Here is a 21,389-nt window from a genome sequence, read left to right as displayed (position 1 = left end):
GCTTGCAGCAGCTCAAATAGAAGTAGTGCAAATTTGAGCCAGGGCTTTTTGCCTCAGTGCATGTGCCCGGACATGCACTTTGGTGTGGTGTAAGTTGTGCCACTTGGGGCAAAATAACCTTGCCTGGCTCCTCCCGGATCTGCCGCTAGGGGGAGCTACAGCCCGGGGCCAGCACCTGTGCTCCCCTGGCAAATAGTGTAAAAAGCTGCCCTCGCAAGTAGCTCTGGGCTACTTGCTCTCAGGAGCTTCTGAGAGAGGAGTGTCTGGGAGGTAGTTGACCACACCCCTTCCTGTCCCCGGCTGCTGCTGCTGCTGCAAGATTGATCTCAGGAGCTTCTGGGGAGAAGATAGCGAGGCCCCTCCCTGCCTCTGGCTACTGCTAGCTGCTGGCTTGTTCTCAGAGCTTTTGGGGGTATATTGGCCACAACCCTTCCAGCCTTGGGCTGCTGCTGTTGCTGCCCCCTCCATGGGGGAGGTCCTCTGCTTCACGCCGCATGCTGCTGCCCACCCCTCAATGGAGGCCCACCGCACTGCACCACACCCCAGCAGCACATTCCAGCTTCTGCACCCCTGTTCCAGCCTGCTGTCCAGCACACTTCCAAGCCATGGTCAGGGGACAGCCTGCGGAGGGAAACTGCATTACCTGTGGGCCCCTCCCTCACCATCCCTGCCAGAGCCTAAAAGAGCCTTGCCTGCCACAGCTGCCTTGGCAGGTCACCCCCTGCCTTCACCTCCACTTTTACCTAAAGCACACCCTGAGTGGCTGAACTGGACAGCTGCTACCACCACTGCTGCTGTTGCTGCCACTGCTGCGGTTGGTTTGCTGCTGCCCCTTCTCAGGAGACAGGGAGATTCCCTGCTGCACCACCTTGCACCACACAACACCACACCTGCACTGGATTACTCCCTAATTGACTGATTGCTCCTGCCCTCCCTCATAGCTGTCTCACTGCATCTGGTCCTGCTTGTTTTCCTGCCTATTGTTCTGTTACTGAGTGCCTCATTGGAGGCCTGAGGGGCTCCTGGACTGATCTTCATCAAACAAAGCACCCCCACCACTGCAACCATCTTTTACATGTGCCTCAGAAGCCTTCCCTGTGGGTTTTTGCCCTTGTGTGGTAAGTTCTGCAGGGTCCACTCCCCCTGCCCTGGTGTTTGTTGTGTGCCTGAATAAGCCAGCTCAAGTCTCACAGCTCTTGTGCGTGTGTTTTCCCCTCCCCCACATTCCCAAAGTATAGCCCTCCCAGTTTTTTTTTCCTGTGGGACTGTAGCTCAATGAGCTTCATCCTCCCACCACACCCCATTTCCCCCACAACCCCAGCCTGCCCCTATTAGATTAACCAGCCCCAATGTATATTTTGGTTTTCTTTATTCTTTTCCTCTCCCTCATGTAAAGCAATGGCAGGGAAGGAAACTTCTGTGGGAGCAAATGTCCCCACACAGCTTCCTTCAGCCCCCACTATGGGGGCAGATCCCAGCCAAGCCCCCAAGGGGATGCATGCCCCTGCAGCCCCCACCCTACTGGTTAGAAGGCTACCACTGGTTAGAAAGGTACTGCCCCCGTCAGGCCCCCCTGCCACCCGAGCCACATCATCCATCCTCCCTGTGAGCTCAGGGGACCCTGTCCCCAAACCAATTTGGCAGGATCCCAGGAAGGGCAACAGCAGTCAGGGGAATGAAGGAGCAGGGTCCCCCTGACCCTAGTCATGCCCCCACTGTAGCTTTCCCACTCTGCAACCCTCACCTTTTCCTACTAGAGCCTGTCCACCTGAGGACCACCCCATGGCTGAGTGGGTGCAGGTCTCCTCTGGGTGCAAAGCCAAGAGGAAAGCCCAGGCACAGCTGGAGCCCTCTGATGTGGAAGACTCCTCCCCCTTCCCAAGACCGCCACATGGGCGGAAGGAGCAGCCCAACTCCAGGGGCCTCCCTGGCTGTGCCTGACACCCCAACCCTGGGAAAGATCAAATGGGTAATCCCCATGGAGGAGGTTTTGGGGATGCTGGACAGCCCTGAGCAGGATCCCATGCAGGAGGCCCCTCACTCAACTGGCCAGGGCATATCCCCCAAGACCATGGGTGCTAAGGCTGAGGCCGACCCAATGGAAGGTCCATCAGTGGAGCCCTCCCCGTCCAATGGTCTGGGGGAGGCAAGAGCCCTGGGGCTCAACCCAGTGAGTTCTGAGGGGGGAAGTCCCCTTTCCCAGGACCCTGAGACAAGAACTGATGCCACCTCACTGCCTCATGGGTCTCCTCTTCTCCCCACCCCCCCCAGTCAAAATCTGGCAGTCTCTAGGGGTGAGCTACTTGCATTTCTTGACCTTGAGTACACCCAGTGGTCTGCCAGCAAGGTACAGATCACCTTGGATTGATGGGGAGATTTTGACAGTGTCCTCACCACAGTGAGGGCACTGGCAGGGGAAGGCAAGGGGCCCAAAAGCTGCAATGCCCAGATCTATAGGTGCGCCCGCAGTTTTGTAGATGCCATCTATACTTATAGGAGGGCACTTTGCAAGCCAGTGGGCCCCACACCGGGCCTTGAGATGTGCGAGGCCCCCGTTGAACCATCTAGTTCAGCCCTTTAGCCATGAGGTTGTTTAAGATCATGCCCCTCAATTTCCATGGCTGCAGGAGATGCCGGATCTCTGGAGATGCCAGGTGTTCTCCTTCCTTCAGAAGTTGGGGTACCCCATGGCATTTTTACAGGAGACCCTGCCGACTCCAGTCAATGAGCCTAATTGGTGGCTGGGGTGGGGAGGCAGGGTCTTTTTTAGTCACCTTTCAGCCACCTTTTGTGGGGTGGCCACACTGTTCTTCCCAGGCCTGCAGCTGGAGGTTCTCTAGGATGTTGAAGTGGTGCCGGGCCACCTTTTGCATCACTGAGTCCAAGTGCAGGGGCTGGTCTTGAACCTTCTGAAAGTTTACGCCCCTGTGAGGGACCTGGAGTTGGTGGATATTTTTACACCAGGCAGCCACTTACATCAGCATCCTCACCCCTCATGAGTGCCTGGTCCTTGGTGGGGATTTTAATGTCACACTAGACATGTGAAACCGGTTAGGCAAGGAGCAGAACCAGGATTCTGTGGGCATCCTCAGGGAGATCCTGATGGATGACTCCCTGGTGGATGTCTGGCATGCCTGTCACCCTGCTGGCCCCCCTGCCTTCACTTATGTGAGGGTGGGGGAGGAGCAGGCATGCCACTCCCAGTTGGACCAGATTTATATCTCTTTGCCGTACTCGGCCCACTCCTCTGGCATCGGGCCGACCCCTTGCAGAGATCACTGCCTTTTCTGGGCCCAGGCCATGGTAGGGCCTGGGCATCCAGGGTCAGCCTACTGGCATTTCAAAGCCAGTCTGATGGAGAATGTGGGCTTCAGGGAGGCCTTCCAGGAGCTCTGGCTGGCCTGGTGGGAGCAACAGGCAGCTTCCCCCTTGGCTCGGAGATGGTGGGACGTGGGGAAGGCGTGCATCCAGCATTTTTGCTGCAGCTACAATCAGGAGTGTACCCGGCAGAAGGAGGCAGTCCAGGAGCAGCTCCAGCAGGAAGCATTGGAGCTGGAGAGGTGCCTGGCCATGGACCCAATCAACCCATCCCTCTGGGGAGAGTGTCAGGAGAGGCAGGAAGACCGTAGTGCTCTGGACAACCACCGCACTCACAGTACATTTGTCCGCTTGCATGTCGAGCTCCTTCGGGAAATGGACCATGGCTCCTGCTTCTTCTATGCCCTAGAGAGGCAGCGGGGGGCCAAGAAGTACATCACCCGCTTTCTGCTGGGTGATGGCACCTCTTCACAGATCCAGGTGACCAGCGCTGGTGCGCACGGACCTTCTATGAAGAGCTCTTCTCCCTGGATCTGACCAACTCTGAAGCCTGTCGAAGCCTGTGAGGGGGACTCCCACAGGTCAGTGCAGGTGACTGGGACCAGCTGGACGCTCCTCTCCCTCTGGCTGAGTTTTAGTCCACCCTTCACCTGATGCCTGGCGATGAGGTGCCGGGCATCGATGGGCTGACTGCAGAATTCTACTGGGCCTTCTGGGATGTCCTCAGTCTGGATTTTGCTGCAGTCTGGGCTGAATCTGAGGGAAGTGGGGACTCCCTCTGTTGTGCTAGAGGGCCATGTTGACCCTCCTGCCAAAGAAAGGGGATGTTCTGTGACCTGAGGAACTGGCATCCCGCGTCCCTCCTCTGCACAGACTGCAAGGTGGTAGTGAAGGCCATCTAGCTGTGCCTGCAGTCCGTGCTGATGGATGTGATCCATTCCAATGAGACATACACAGTGCCTGGACATTCCATCTTTGACAACCTGTACCTGGTTCAGGACCTCCTAGAGCTAGTGCACTGGGAGGACCTGTCTTTCACCTTACTATCCCTGGACCAGGAGACGGTGTTTGACAGAGTGTCTGCAGGCCTTTGGGCCCCACTTTATGCAGGCTCTCCAGCTGCTGTATGCCTCTGCAGAGTGATTGGTCAGTTTAACTGGACCCTGGCACAGCCCATCCCATTCAGGAGAGGAGTGAGTCAAGGCTGCCTGCTGTCAGACCAGCTGTATGCCTTGGTCCTGGAGCCCTTCCTCATTCTCCTGCGGAAGCAGGTGGCAGGGTTGATGCTCCAAGAGCCAGTGGTGCAGCTGGTTCTGTCAGCATATGCTGATGACATACTCCTTGCGGTCAAGGACTCAGAACACCTGATGCAGGTGGAGGCCTGCCAGGCATTATCCTTGGTGGCTTCCTCTGCCTGGTTCAACTGGGTCAAGAGTTTTGTCCTGACAGTGGGTGATGGGTGGCAGTTGGGGTCACTCCCACCTGTGCTCCGCAGAATCTGCTGAAGTGTGGGCTCGCTGCTCTACTTGGGGGTCTACCTGTCCTGCACAAACCCCTCCCAGCCAGAGAACTGGCACTGACTAGAGGCAAGGGTGTTGGAGCAGCTGTGGGCATGGGTGGGATCCTAGACGTGTCTCTCCTTGAGTGGGAGAGTGCTGGTGCTGAACTAGCTGCTCCTGTCCATGCTTTGGCACTGCTTATACACCCTGCCTGTGCCCCCTTGGCAGGCCTCCAGAGGTGGGCGCTGGAGATTTTCTGGCCAGGATGACACTAGGTTGCTGCAGAGGGTTGAGCCTCCCCTTGCGAGAGGGCATCCAGGGCCTGGTCTGCCTCCAGAGCCAGGTCCTGATATTCTGTCTTCAGGCCATGCAGTGACTGCTATACAGTGTCAGTAGCCATGTGGCATGGGGCCACCTATGGTGCACCTTCCTCCACCACTTCCACGGGCTCCAATACAACAGGCAGCTCCTCAGCCTGCAGGGCTTCTCCCTGCAGGACCTGTGAAGGCTGCCAGATTTCAATCAGGATCTCCTCTGGGCCTGGAGGCTAGTCTCCAGCTCCAGGTCCCCCAAAACATGCCCTCAGGGCACCCATCTGCTTGTCAAGCCCCTTCTCTGGAACCTTCAGTTGGAGGTGCTGACAACAGAGGCATCCCAGTTGTGACAGTTTGATCCTGGCTGGTGTCACCCATATTGGAGACCTCCTGGACTATGATAGGCAGGAGTGGGTGGACAGTGCTGCACTGGCCTAGTGCATGGGTCTACCCATGACACATGCAACCTGCCGTCTGGTCCAGGAGGTGAAATCATCCCTACCTCCTGATACCCTTGCGTTTGTTGACCGTTTCCTGCATGGTGGTGGTCCCTGCCCTACCAAGTTCTCCAGCCCAGTGGAGTTTGTCATGGGGCCAGCACCTTGCCTGGTCTCATGGTCCTCCCCACTCCACCACCAGAGCCAGCTGGAGGACACCAAACCGGTACACTTTTCCACTGTCCATTGCCACCACCTCTATGTGCTTGTGCACCACACAATCCATCATGCTGCCCTCACGTCCCACCCAGATAGCAAGTGGCGGGACCTGCTTGGCGAGGGCATGGCTGTGGTACTTCAGTGGTACCCTCATCCCACAAGCTACTGGGGACTTCAGCTGTTGGCTCCTCTATGGAGCCGGCACCATATGTGGTGAGCTTCACAGACACCCTGATCTCCTGCCCCTTCTGCAGGCAGAGGGAGACCCTGGCGCACATGACACTCGAGTGTGCCAGACTGCAACTCCTCTACCTCCACTCCAGAACCTGCTTCTGAGGTTCTGGTTGAACTTCTCCCCACACCTTTTTATTTTTGGGCACCCTATCCATGGCTCCACCAAGTCCCAGGACCTCCTGATCAACCTCCTCCTGGCCCCTGGCTAAGTGAGCCCTATACATGACCAGGAAGGAGGCTCTGGCTGGGAAGGTGCCCAGGGACTATGGGGATGCTTTCCTGTCACTGGTCCATGAATGTTTCTTGGCAGAGCACCACTGGGTGACATCCACCAGCTCTTTGGATGCCTTTGAGGACCGGTGAGTGGAGCCCGGGGAGCTTTGTTTGATGTCCTCCTCAGATGCATGTATTTTCAGATTTTGACCTTTTGACCTACACAACACTCCTATCTTGTTTTTTTTTTCATTAGGTGTCCCAATAGTTTAGTTGTACCACTCATTCATTAGCCCCACAGAGTTACCAGTTAGCCAAGTGGGCCTTAGGGCCTGTGGTAAGAGTGTTACAAACAGACAGGAGATTCTGGGGCCCAGCCAATTGGTACTTGAGGACATTACCCCTTGTGACAGCTGGACTGCTGAAGCAGCCCTGAGAGTTCCCTGTACCCTCTACCCACTGCAGCAATTTGGCACTGGGGGCTGCTCTTTTGGGGGACATAGGGCACTGAATCAATTGGGGGACATAGGGTACTGAACATTTTACTACTTTTTAAAGCAAATAAAATCTCATTTTCCCACTGCCTGTACATCTCTTTCCTTTAAGGTCAAGAATTCTCTCTCAAGCTATACAAACCATACACACAAATACAATATTTATTATATATAATGCTATTTTTATGGTAATTGTGTTGGGATCATGCAAAAGGGCTGGCAAACTTAGAAAGTTAAGAAACAGTAGGTTAGTTCATAAAATCACTAAACCAGCACTGTACAACTCTGGCTGCAATCCGCATGTGGTCACAATTCCTGGGCTACCACCTGAGCACCACTCCCTCCATTACTGCTACTCTTGCTGCTCGGATCTCTGGGCTCCCACCACCTTCTCAAGCTATTGCTTCCTGCTGCCCTATCCCTGGGGGGACAGCAGAGCAGCTGGAAGGCTCCAGGGTACTCAGGGAGACTACAGTCCACATGGTGGTGAGGACCAGGAGCCCTGTGGCATGTAGCCCCTAGCCATTCAGAATCTATACCACCTTGTGCTAGACCAGTGGCTCTCAACTATTTTTGTACTTCAATCCATTTGTAAACATTGATGGCCAGTACTGACCCAGTGCCCCTCACTCCCGACCTGCTGCCCCCTGCCCCTAGGCCCCTGCCCCTCAATGTGTGGGGCAGAGAGTGAGTGTGTGGTGCAAGGTGGGGTGTGTATCAGGCATGTATGGCCCCAAGCAGCCCCTTGCAGGCTGGAACTCTGCCAGCCTTCAAGGGGAAAGCCACCAATCCCACATGTTTCTCCTTTAAAGGAAATCCATTTTTAAAGTTTGTTCATGAACCTTTCATATTTTCTTGCGACCCACTTTTCGGTCACGATCTATGGGTTGAGAAATGCTGCACTAAACCATAGTTTTTCATGTTTTTTCTTCTGAAAAAAGTAACATCATTATGCCTATGAACTTTTTGTAATGACTTATGCAGTCATGATCCCATAAGCTTTCAAGCTGGTACTTAGATATAAATGAGACAAGATACTAATTATGAGCATGTTAAATGCCTTCACAAAATTAAGAAAATAAACAGTCATTCTCTCATAATAATAATTAAAAAGAAACAGATTCATAATAAAAGGCCAATAAAATTCATCTTTAGCTACTGACCAAACAAAAAGGGACTAGAGCAGGGGTAGGCAACGTTTTTTCCTCGGAGTGCCGAAACCCCCCACAATGCCTAACTTGGAAGGTGCTGGAGTGCTGGAATGCCAGGAAAACAAAATGAGGGCAGGATGCCCTGCGTGTGCCCCTTTCCCCCCACCCAAAGCCCTTGTCCCCCAGCCCTGCTGCCCTGTGCCCCCCACCCAAAGCCCCTGCCCCCCAGCCTGGCTGCCCCTACCCCCAAGCCCAGGCTCCCAGCTGGCAGCAGCTACCCAGATCCGGGGCTGGCTGCAGCCAGGAGGCTCCAAACAGCTGCACAGGGCTCCAGATCACAGGCATCAGCTCTGTACCAGTGCGTGCACCCAGGTGTTGGAGTGGGAAGTGGGGGAGGGACCTAAGGCAGTGCAACCCCGGTCTCTCCCCCGCTCCTGGCACAGAGCAGGTGACTGGGCTCCAGAGCCCGGTGCAGCTTTTTGTAGCCAACTTGGGCTCTGGGCAGCTGCAGCAAGCAGTGGCCAGGCTGCAAACATCTGTGCTGGCTCCATGGCTCCGGCATCATCTCCATTTTGGTGATGACTGCACACACCTCGGGACAGACAGCAGGGCTGTGCAACCCACTCGGAGGTGCGTGCACTCACCACCCGTATGTAGCTGATGCCAGAGCCGTGGAGCCCGGCACAGCTGTTTGCAGGCTGCCCACTGCTTGCTGCAGCTGCTCAGAGCCCAGGCTCACTACAAACAGCTGTGCTGGGCTCTGGAGTCCAGTCACCACCTCTGTGCCGGGAGTGGGGGAGAGACTGGGGCTACGCTGCCTCAGGCCCCTCTCCCACCGCCCTCTCCAATGCACAGGTGCACGCGCCAGTGTGGAGCCCATACCTGGGCTCCAGAGCCTGACACAGCTGTTTGGAGCCTCCTGGCTGCAGCTGGCCCTGGCTCTGGGAAGCTGCTGCCAGCCACAGAAGCCGGGCTGCTCCCAGCAGGCAGCTGGGATGCTGCAAGCCCTGCTGGAGCAGCCTGGGCTCCAGCAGCTACCCAAAGCCGGGGCTGGTCATTGTGTGCCGAGGAAAATGGCCTCATGTGCCATGTTCGGCACGCGTGCTGGGGGTTGCCAAACCCTGGACTAGACCATAGGGAGCTTGCAATTCACTATCAAAATTTTGGGAAACACTCTTGTCCTGGAGCAGTAACTTTGATGCTGAAAGACATGCACACCTTGAATGTAGTAATTATTGATTGAGGTATTTGTGTACTAGAAGCTGTTCTGAATGAAGTTTAAAGGTATTTTTCTCTTCCTAGGAGCAATTAATATAATGGCAAAAGTAGTGTTCATTAACAGGGTCATGTTTAATTGGAAGTGATGTCATAGAGCTGGTAAAAGGTAAGGTTTGGTTAATGGTCTCCAGATCTCAGTAATCATTAAGCCTGAGTCAAATTCTAATGAAGAGATATTTATTTTTATGTCTGAGCCATAAATAAATATGTAGAATTAAAGTGAGCTGGTAAGGAGGCAGAGAATGTTATTTGCAAGAACAAGCATATTTTGCAGAGATGTTCATTTGACAAGGAATAAAAAAAAGCATTGTATAATCAAAAAGAATTGTTGCATAAAATAGTTAACAGCAGAGTTTTCTCTGAGAAATTACCATGTATACATGAATAACAAAAACACTCAAACATAAAAGCAGGCAGAGCATAGTTTTGTAGTCATGGCATGCTTACAAGTATGTAAAAAACTTGACGGCAAATCTGACCTGAGACCAGCAAGAACAGTTTAAAATTATTAGTTGCTCAGCATACAGACAAAAAAGAATAAGACTGGTATAGCCTATACAGCATTTAACTCCTGGGTTATTTAAAATAATAAACCACTATATGCCTCTTTCTCCATAAAATGTAGCCAGATTACATTTCATGCCATTTATAAACAGACAGTCCTAAAAAGGTTTGGATACACCTCTAAAGAATGCATGCTCATTTGAAAGTTATCCAAATGGAACCTTGTTTTTGGGCTAAAGTCCTTTTTAGAGATCAAGAAATTAAAAAGTGATTTTATGTAAAAAGGTAATAAACAGCATCCAGCTCTCTCTACTCTGATATTTCCAATGGCTTTCCAGAAGTTGTGCCCCTATCTAGCAATTGATTTGAGCAGCAATTCAGACCCAGTCATGGTCACTCTACTTCTAGCTATGTAAGGAATCTGGGGCGGTTACTGTTGAAGTAAATAAACTTTACTAGAGCTGTGTCTCCCATTATTAATCATCTCCAGCTAGATCTTTTATAGGTTACAGATGTATTAAAGATTAAAGCTGAGAGAATTCTGGCAAAAATTGTTAGTGAATATTTAAACCTGAATATGAATTTAGATTGGATTAAATGAGTGTGATGTGTTCACTTTCCACAAATATGCATGATTTGAGCTTAGGTATTAAGAATTATAGTTGAAGGCAGTGAATTTTAAAGGTGTATTTGATTGCTGAATTAAGAAATTTCAACCTTTGTAGAATTTGTAATCTACAAGTAAACCATGTGAAAGAATCATGTGCAATAGCCAACAGTGTAAATGTAAAACTATATACGAATAGTAAATATACTATAATGATTTATTTATTTATAATACTATAATGCTATCTATAGTATTTATAATTGTAAAAATTGTGTTTGTAAACTATAAAAATGTTGTGGTTATCTGTTTCATACCAAAAGAAATAATGTAAAACATAGGATTTTGAGTAATATATTTGAATGTAATTATGGATTTGAATATAATATAATAATCTGTTGTCCAAGAATTATTTGAAAAAGAATTCTGTGAAGAAATTTCATGACAAAAAAAATAACTTCTATAGTAATGTGACTTTTCCAAAATTGGCCAAGCATTTTATTAGGAAAAAATGAAAGGAAACTGGATGCTTCTACATTTCAAATTTAGAAGATGTGCTTTTAGAAACAATTCACAGATGTACAAATATTTAATGTACAAATATTTCATAAGTAATAGAAAGCAATTACAACAATATATTTCAAACAGGTTCAGACTTGCAATCCAAATATTTTATTATCAAAGTGACTTCATATTGTGTGAAGTGCTGATGTGATAAAACACTAAAAATGTGCATATAATGTTTGTTCCTCAACGATCAGAAAAAAGAATCTAGTTCAAAGTATTCTTGTATTACTAGACATAAAATGAATGGATGCAAGAACTTTCCTTCTCTTGAGCAAATTTAAGCTGTAAATGTGCTACTTAGTGCTGTCATTGGAGTACTGCAGTGTGAAACTCCCAGATCTCAAATGGGCCAGAAGCAGCAAGCAGTGCACCACCAACAGCAAGGGGCACACAACTTCAGAGTACTTAGCAGCAGCTCCTGTTGTGTGAGGTGGTAACCCAGGAAGATGACCAAGAACAATAGCTTGTGCAGCACCTGCAGACAGGGTTACTGTCAGGAAGGGTAAGTGAAGACCTATTGTCAGGGACCATGGAAGAGCCCTGGACCTGCCCTCCTGTTGGTACCAATAATGCTGACAGAGGTGGAGCCAGAAGATTACCCTGGCAGTGGTTGTAGTCTGAGGAGAAGACAGGATTTAATTAGCAAAGTTGCTTAGGGTAGAACTGTTTATATAAAAGCTCCCAGATATAGGCAAGTGTGGATGATTAACAGGTGTAAACAGAAGTGATGAAATTCATGAAGAACAGTACCTAAGTAGTCCCAGGCACATGGGAGGGTTTGGGGGAACGGTTGTATGCCACAACTAGGAAATTGCTGGTCTAATTAAAGTTCCAGGGTGGACTGGGTCTGCCCTCTGCCAGAGCTACTCCCCTTCTGAAGGACTGCCCATGGGGATGCCAATTTACTAATTAATCCAGAGGGTCATTGTGAAGTTTCCACCAATTGCTCAGTCTAGTGCCTTCTGTGGTATACTCCAACTCTCTTCTGCCACGTCTTGATTAATTTCAATGTTATCAATCGGGAGGTGTTACTGACACAGTATGATACTGGCAATCTATCTAAGTTCTTATCTATGTTACAATCTGCCCGGTGGCTCTCTTGACCATCACCCAAGATTTACATTATCAAAGCAGTTCAAGTCTTATATGGGTTGAACAATTGTCTTTATTATTCTTTTCCTTTTTATATCCACAACCAGTTCACGTTTTGATAGATTGAGGCTATTTTAAATTGTTTATATACTTTTTAATTGTCCCTTTGGAAACATTTTTGTTTAGAACTTTATCTTAAGTAATACACAACAATGTAAATACAACTACTGAACTATTTTTAACTTGACAGGAAATTTTACTTTCAGTTTCTTTCTTTTTTTTTTGTATGGTGAGGTTTTGTTTCACTAACTCTTCTGGATACTCCCGCGTCTTTTCTCTGTTAGTATGGGGGAGTAGTTGTAACTCAGGCTCTCTCTGTCCTCCAACACCCCAGGGCACAGTCAGTCCACGTCAATGTCCAATAAACACAAGGAAAAAACATAATAAACTCAACTTCTGATGTGTCTGGGGAGCATCCATGGCTCCCCAGCTCAGCCTCTTAATGACCAGGCCCTTTGATTCCCTGATCTTGGTAGTCTTACCCAACTTCTCTCTCTCAGAGCCTTCCTCCACCTCAATCTCTTCCCACTCACCACACTGTTCCGCCCTGGGTTTTTAATCCACAGGAAACAGCTCCTTCAGAAATGGCATTCTCCCCGCTCAGTATCTTTCCCTGTTTAAAGTATTTGAGTTTTAGCCAGTCCCTCTTCACAGTTGTTAATCCTCTATGTCCCACAGGTAGTCGGGTTCGGGGCATTAAAGTAAGTTAATTTCCCTGAGCATTGATCTATTACCCAACCCCACTCAGAGTTAGAAAGAGTAGTTATACACTACAACACAGGTAGGTTGAGCAATATAAACTGTATTACACAACAAAACACACACAACAACTACCCAATGCAACATTTCTGCAACACCTGAACCACAACACAATAAAATACACCCATTGGGGCAATAACCCGACACACATCCCAAACCCAATATCCCTGGTCACACAACCAATCAACTACACATTACAATGATCTTCAGTCACTACACAGTTAACTTCTATGCGACTTCACAACCCAGAAACCACAGATGGCAGCAAGAACACCCTGGGCCTAGTCAACCGGAGAAACCCTCTGACAGTCCCTGAGGATTTCTACCTTTTCCCGGCTTAGGTACTCAGAGCCTCAAACAGGGAAAGGGTGATACTTTACCCAACTGCAGCTTCCCAACAACCAGGTCACAGCAAGGATACTGTACTCGATGAATCCCCACACCCCAAGAGCACAGAGTCAGAACTGTCCAGCCAGAGTAAGAGTGAGCCTGAGCCCAAGCTCCTGCTGGCTGCTGTGGACAGGATTTATAGCCTTGTAATCATGCCACCTGTCAGTCACCCAATGGTCCAATCATCATCCTTTTCACAATACCCAATCAAATTCAAACCTGGGCAATACTTAAAAAGACCAATAAGTTCAAAGTATTTCAACTCAATACAAGCAACATTCATAACTGCCTTATTAATTAACATATCAACATTGATAAGCAGTTGCATTACCATTATACACTGTGCATGCCCAGAACTTAAAAGTAGATCATGACTTCATCAAGGTTGAGAGTTCATACCCTCTGAAACCTCTCACCTCTAGTCATACGGTGCATGCATGGACCTTGAACTGTTTTACACTTCCACTGCTATGCCCCTTGCCAGACTCCCCCAACATTATGTGGGTTTCAGCACCAAGCTTATAGCACCCAGGAACTAACCAAGATGGGCCAGTTGGCACTAAGTCACCTTCTCTTAAAGGGCCTCCCTGATTTAGAAGCCATGTCTCTACATCAGGAAGATTTTCCTTTGGGAAGAAATATGGGCCACACTATGTTAGGTGACTTCCCATGTGGGCAGCCAAATCACATCATATGAACATGCCTTTTTTATAGATCACAGGTTTCCCTCACTTTATGCAGAGTCTTATGTGAAAATTCACTCTTATGCGATGACCCTTTTTAAACCAAAAATTCATTATATGTGAGGTAAATTCACTGTTATGCAATTGGTTTGGTGGAAACCCACAGTCAGCTGCTTTGTGAAGTGCTTTATGGGAGTGACACGCACTAAAATATACTCTCCTGTATGGCTCTGTGCTCCTCGCTTGTCTGCAACACGTTTCTGTAGCTGCCATCCCTATTATGGCTTCTAAGTGTCCCACTAGCTTATCTCCTATGGATATTACCCTTCCTGTACCTCCTACCAGTAATGTGGAGTTTGACACTGAAGACCCTTCACCACCCTCTCTTCACACCAGCTAAACATTCAGCATCATCCTGTGCTTCTGTGTATTGTCTGCTGTTGGTGAGTACCTAAATTGTCTTGTAAAAGTGGTATAAATATGTTGGGGGTCAGTACAGTTGAGGTCTTGGAATGTATCCCTATTTGTTACATTGTAAAGTGGGTTCCCTTTATGCAAATTCAAGTTATGGGCCATTTTCCAGGAACATATGTAAAGCATAAAGCAAGGGAAACCTGTATCAGTATGCCCAGGTATGGAGAGGTACAAAAAAGAGCCTGGCAAGCCACCATCAATTAATAGGGCAAAGGTCCAAGGTCTGATGGCTTAAGCATGCAGATTTATCTGGTGATCAGATATGAGGTCATAGGTAATCTGTTTTCAGAATATCTAGAGCAACATGAACGCATAGTCTTGTAGTCAAATGATGCCATTTGGGTGTTCCTAAGCTTGGCTGCCAATTGAAGGTAATTCTAGGAAATCACACAAGATTTGGGGAAGCAAAGCTCTAAGGTAGTTTCCCCAACACAAGAGTTAACCAGGTTCTGAGGGACTAACTGAGTTACATGAAACATCTAAAGGGAGGATCTCGATATATGCTACCAGAACTCTAATGTGATGGATTATTGGAAACAATGCCTCTACCCTACCCAGCAGCACAACCTTACTAATTTTTGTCCAAGCATTTCAGGGAGACCCAATGTTGAGCCAATACTTTGACCAAATTGCCCATCTAAAATAACCAGTTTTCAGCATCCTCAACTCTATGCAATACAATGAGTACCTTTGTTGCATTACATAGGATAAATAATTAGTTACATAGACACACCAAATGCTGGAGTCCTTTACCACCAGGTGCTCATGCATCTGGCTCATTCCATCCCTTATTTCAGATACTTGGGTCAGGAAAAGACACTGTCCTGGATGCTGGCCTGGCATCTATCAAAAGGCCTTGCTTCCTGCCCAAAGCTATAGTTGACTGCCCCAAAAGGCATCTTCAAAGAACCCCACATTTCTATACCACAAATAGAAATACCCTTTGAGTATATCGGAATGGGCTTGGTATATCCTCTGGAAAAGAGGGTCTCCAACCATTAGTCCATTCTCCTAATTGTGGTTTACCATACCTGCTATCAAGAGAAGAGACTACTACATTTCCTGAAAGTGGTGACAGTTGCCTTGGGACTCATTATCCCATTCTGCACGAAAAGCTTAACCTGTGAAATATTAATGCATTAGCAGACCAGGTTTTTTCAAGTTTGATGGCAGAACTGTTTTGTCTATGTTACAGGGAACTCTGATACTGTTACTGGTGAGGCCAGACATGGAAGGTAATTGGAGGTAGCAGTGCAGGTGGGCTGAGCCTGGCACTGATGGAGGCAGTGGATTAATGAGTGACCAGCTGCACCTAGCCATGAGGTGCAGCAGAACTGATCAGGTGACTGGAAGTAGGCTGGACTAGAGGATTTAAACCCAGCCAGGGAGGCAGGGGAAGAGAAGCATGGTGTATGCTGTGGTGGTAGACAGGCATGTAAGCTATCCTGAGGAACTGGGAGAGGAAGTCTTTCAGGCAAGTGAGGTCTGTGGGCTGCTTTTACAAAGGGGGAGACTTCTTATTTCTTTTGTGAAGAAGCAGCTTGTACCTTTTGATTTATTTGTTGGTTTGATTTGGACTTCTGAACTGGAGGACTAGATTGGGGCTACAGGGGTAGAGGAGGCCATGAATAGGCGGCCTGGGTGTGCCCCTTTTATTTTGTCATAAGAACTAAAAGGCAACCCCAAGTCAAGGGGCAGACCTTAGCAGTAGCACATGGAGATGGGACTCTAAAAAGGTGCAAGACAGATGTTGAGGCGAGGCCTAAAGCCCAGAAATGGAGGTCTTTACTAGTGGGCCAAGGTGGGCATAGGTGGAGAGGAAAAAGGAGCCTAGACTTTAACAGCTGGAGCCCCAACAAGCCCTCAGAAACCTGCAAAGACAGCCCCATGAAAGGAGGAACCCTATGTGGGTGCTCAGTAGGCAAAAGCACCCAAGTAGGGCAATGGGCCCAGTGGAGCTGATCAGGCTGCCTGCAGAGCTGCTATCAGTCTTAGGACTTGGAAGTCATCAAATTCCTTCCAGTTCTCAATATTCAGTAACATCAAAATCATGTCAGGTGAGTAACGGAGGCATAGGGAGGCTGGGAGAACATGTAGCGAAGCAGCATGGGTCCTACATACCGTATACCCTACTGAAAAAACATACTTAAAAGCATCTGTGTACCATCTATAAATGGGCTCTTTACTTAAAGCATTTGATCAAATCTTAGGACAAACCTTTGATCAAACCTTTGATCAAACCTCTACCCCCAGCAGTGGGATTTATTACTTCTCCCATGATGCTTGCTGTGAGGAAGGTACCACAAATCTCCATCAGGTTCTCCCTAGTCAAATTTTTATGCAGTCAACAATATTGTGGAATATTAGCTCTCCTTTGGAAGGCTAGGAAGTACACAATGCCTGAAGGAAATTCCAATTCTTCATGTACCTCCAGGTGCTGGAAACAGGAAAACCTGCCTTAGGCCCATCAGATTTAGGTGTGAGCCTAAAAGCATATGCTTACAGACTTTCAAACCAGGAACACTAAATTATTAGATAGATGGAAAGGATCTTTAAAGGTGGTAAAATAGGTGAACCCAGGACTGATTCTGGGGGAGAGGATGAAAATGACTGGTGGTGCTGTCACAACCCTATTGTCTTGTGCTTCACATACACAATGAGTTCTCTGAGCTCCTGCCTGGTCAGCACGAGCTCCTACCAGAGCTTTTCCTATGCAGGGAGCTCTCCAAGCAAATCAGCTGGTTGATGCAAGCTGGTGCCAGAGTCACTGCTTTCATGTAGATCTGGAGCCCAAGGGGTCAGTGTGGTTGCTGTTTCCTCTCTTTTTCCCTGGGCCAGGGGAAGAGGGGGTGACCAGTGGTGGTGATCACTCCCTGGACTCTAGAGGCTTGTAAAAGCAGTGAGTTTGATAGAGCCAACCAGCTAATTTGCTCAGAGAGGACCCAGTTCAGGCAGAGTTCAGGTGCCGTAAAACTGGCAAGTCAGTCAGCAACACCGAAGTCCTTTGAAAGCCAGGAAGTCAGGAAAGCCAACTTTAACAAGATCAAGAGGCTTGTCAGTGAGGCCCTAAGGGACCATGACCCCAAGGGGAGGGGAGTTCAGGAAGAGTGGCTGCTCCTCAAGGGAGCGATCCTCAATGCACAAGCTAATTCTATTCCATCTCAGAGGAAAGGCAGCAAGAGGGCACAGCAGCCCCCCTGGCTCTCCAGGGATCTAGCAGACCTCCTGAGGCTAAAAAGAAAGGGCTACAAAGGATGGGATTCACCTCCAAGGAGGAATATTCTGCATTGATCCAGTAACCTTCTCTCCGGGCTTCCTTGTAGTTGCTCTTGCCTCCTCAGCACTCATCTCCTCCTCTGCTCTTGCCACTCACCAATGCTCCCGTCGTCAGCTTCCCTGCTGGCTCTTCTGCTGGCCTCCCTGCCGGCTCACCAGTCAGCGCCCCTGACGGCTTGCCAGTCAGTGCTGCTGCCGGCTCTGCTGCTGGCTTCTCTGCCGGCTCCACTGCAGGTGCCTTCACTGGCTCCGCTGCTGGCTTCTCTGCCAGCTTCGCTGCCTGTGCCACTGCCGGCTCTGCTGCTGGTGCCTCTGCTGGCTCCACCCCTGTCATCCCGGGCTGCCCGACGCAGCAGCTGCGCCCTTCGGGGTGTGGGCTTCCCCGCTGAGCCTCCGCTCACCGGCCTCCCTCCTGTGCCTCTGGGGCCACCTTTTGTTTCTGCCAGGTGGTGTCTCCGGCTGACATCACTCAGCCCCAGCTGAATATGAATGCGGCTGACAAGCCGCGTGGGTGGTTCCTCCGCACGCGCCTTCTCACTCCTTTTGGCCCCTGCAAATGGTAACTTGGGGTTTTCTTCTATTTTGGGTTGGGGTTCTCCTGTAATCCCAGCACCCCTGGGACAGGGAGGAAAGTGGATCCAGGTAACTATAGGCCCATCAGCCTTTTATCCTGGGGAAGATCTTAAAAAAGTTTATTAAAGAGGCCATCCTTAATGGACTGGCCAATGCCAATATCCTAAGGGATAGCTAGCATGGGTTTGTTGCAGGTAGGTCTTGCTTGACCAATCTCATTACCTTCTACGACCAGGTGACCTATCACCTGGATAAGGGAGAAGAGATTGATGTCATATATCTTGACTGCAAAAAGCCTTCGATCTGGTATCCCATGATCACCTCTTGGCGAAACTGACCAATTGTGGCCTTGGGTCCACCACGATCCACTGGCTGTGAAATTGGCTCCATGGTCAGACCCAGAGGGTGGTAATTGTTGGAAGTCAATCATCATGGTGCCCTGTGACCAGTGGGGTCCCCCAAGGCTCTGTCCTTGGACCCATACTGTTCAACATCTTCATTAATGATGTGGACATTGGAATCAGAAGTGGACTGGCCAAGTTCATCGATGACACCAAACTTTGGGGCAAAGCATCCACACCAGAAGACAGGCGGGTGATCCAGGCTGACCTGGACGGGCTCAGCAAATGGGCAGACGAGAACCTGATGGTGTTTAACACTGAAAAATGCAAGGTTCTCCACCTTGGGAGGAAAAACCTGCAGCATCCTTATAGGCTTGGCAGTGCTCCACTGGCTAGTACTACGGAAGATAGAAACTTGGGGGTCATCACTGACCACAAGATGAACATGAGCCTGCAATGCGATGCTGCAGCTAGTAAAGCGACCAAAATGCCTGCTTGCATCCATAGATGGTTCTCAAGCAAATCCCAGGACATCATTCTCCCCTTGTACTCGGCCTTGGTGAGGCCACAGCTGGAGTACTGCGTCCAGTTTTGGGCTCCACAATTCAAAAAGGATGTGGAGAAGCTTGAGAGAGTCCAGAGAAGAGCTACCCGCATGATCAGAGGTCAGAAAAGCAGACCTTACGACGCCAGGCTGAGAGCCATGGGGCTCTTTAGCCTGGAAAAGCGCAGGCTCATGGGTGATCTGATGGCCACCTATAAGTTTATCGGGGTGACCACCAGTATCTGGGGGAACATTTGTTCACCAGAGCGCCTCAAGGGATGATGAGGTTGAACTGTTATAAACTACTGCAAGACCATTTCAGGCTGGACATAAGGAAGAATTTCTTTACTGTCCAAGCCCCCAAGGTCTGGAATAGCCTGCCATCGGAGGTTGTTCAAGCACCTACATTGAACACCTTCAAGATCCTTTGACCCCAGCTGACTTCCTGCCCTTCGGGCGGGGGGCTGGACTCGATGATCTTCTGAGGTCCCTTCCAGCCCTAATGTCTATGAAATCTATGAAATCTATTAATTATATATGTCATACCATGTTGAGCCAAGAAGGAATTTGCTGCTCCGTAAGTCACCCGTTGGTACGTCTCAACACCAGAATTCTAGAAGAATTTCGATAATTGGCTGTTATCTTGAAAAGGTCCTCATTGGGAAGGGGGATCTATTCCCATTAGGTCAGAACTGGACTCCTTTGATATGAATACATTCTGTAACCTACCTAGCCTAGAAGCAAAATGAAATATTATCTTAGGAAGTGGAACATATGATAAATGCCCCTGAATAGATTGACATAGGGAAGAGACATAGATATACATTTTATAAAGCAGGAAAAAAATATAATGGCACAATTATTACATATGCTGGATAACTGAAGCCAGAAAGAGAATTTCACAATATTCAAAGTAAATTACTGAACAGGCTATTTTGGAAAAAAAATCTCAACATTATTTCTGTGGGCTATGAAAATACCTCGTTTGGTTCAACACACATGCAAAAAGATGCAGCTAACTAGTTCTTAACAGCATAAAAAAGGACAGTAGAAATCCTTACAGACAGGTTTCCTAAAGGAACACTTGGAGTTGATGATGCAAACAACAGCTTATCAAGAGAGTCAAGATACAGAAAACAAGGTCACAGAATTTGAAAAAACAGAATCTAATGTTATGGTTTCTCAATTTATATTATTTATAAATTACCACAGCACACTTTGTATGACATCTCAGACAATGTCCAAACTACCCGAAAAAATAATTCAAATAGACCTGGACCCACTGAATGGAGGGAAAAGACAACAAAACAATAGGAAAAGGACAAATGATATAAAAAAATCCGGAATAAAAAAGGGAGTAATCAGAATACAAGCTTTCTTTTGCTTCCAAAGATTAATCTTTCTTGTACCACAACCCCTATTTATGGCTACATATTTTTGCCACCAACACATAAAATGTTGCATCTTTTATCTGCACAGATATTAATTAAGAAAACTTGCTAACATTGTTGATGTTATAACTGCATTTTTCTCTTTACATTTGGAGACACATCAGTGTGTTGTGTGTAGCATTTCTTTATTTGTCAGAGGTAGAAAGAAGTTTCCTGTGAGTGTGCCAAGTTTATTACTGTCATCTGAAATGTGTAATACCGTAACAGAAGTGCTAAGGTTTCATCCATTCCTTCTGGGGGAGTGCACGGAGCAGTAAGATGAAACTTGAACCTGATAGTCAAATGCAAGGATGAATTTATGAGTTCCCCAGTTGCTGGAGTGGAAATTACGCATTTCTCCATCCTCAATCCGCTTTCATCTGTAATTCTACAGGGTGCAGGGCAGGGTACGCTTGTACCGCAGAGGGACTATTCCCAGTACATCCAACTTGTCCATGATAATGCAAAATCATTTGCTTCTTAATATGAAGGTTATTATTATTTGTAACCACTTCACTAACAAACCGATTCATATTTGCTATGTAGTTTAGATAGGCAGAAGCCATGATAACAGGTCACAGATAGGCTAAAGAAGGAAGTGGGTTAGTGAGAGAGGGATGGAAGAGTATTACAACATTCCTGAGCCTGGGTCAGTCTTGCTGAGATTCCAAAGGTGCTTAGCAAACTTAGAATGATAACTTGCTAATTGAATTCATGCCCCCAAGCCTGTGCAAACTTGCAGGGAAAAATGACTTGGTCATTAGTAGAGATTGTCTCTGTCTCTCTCTTGGGGGCCAGAGGTGCCAACATCTCTAAAACAAATTATTATTACAGCTTCCTGGACCAAGAAACCACCTCCAGCTGTGGATATAATTACTGTCCAGTTGGTAACAGCCTTTTTCAGAAAGTTTATAATTAAACAACTTGGCATTCCT

The sequence above is a fragment of the Alligator sinensis genome, unplaced genomic scaffold (genome assembly GCF_000455745.1).
Source record: "Alligator sinensis unplaced genomic scaffold, ASM45574v1 scaffold489_1, whole genome shotgun sequence".
Lineage (NCBI taxonomy): Eukaryota > Metazoa > Chordata > Crocodylia > Alligatoridae > Alligator > Alligator sinensis.
The sequence above is the reverse complement of the archived record's forward strand: the minus strand, read 5'-3'. Positions refer to the sequence as shown.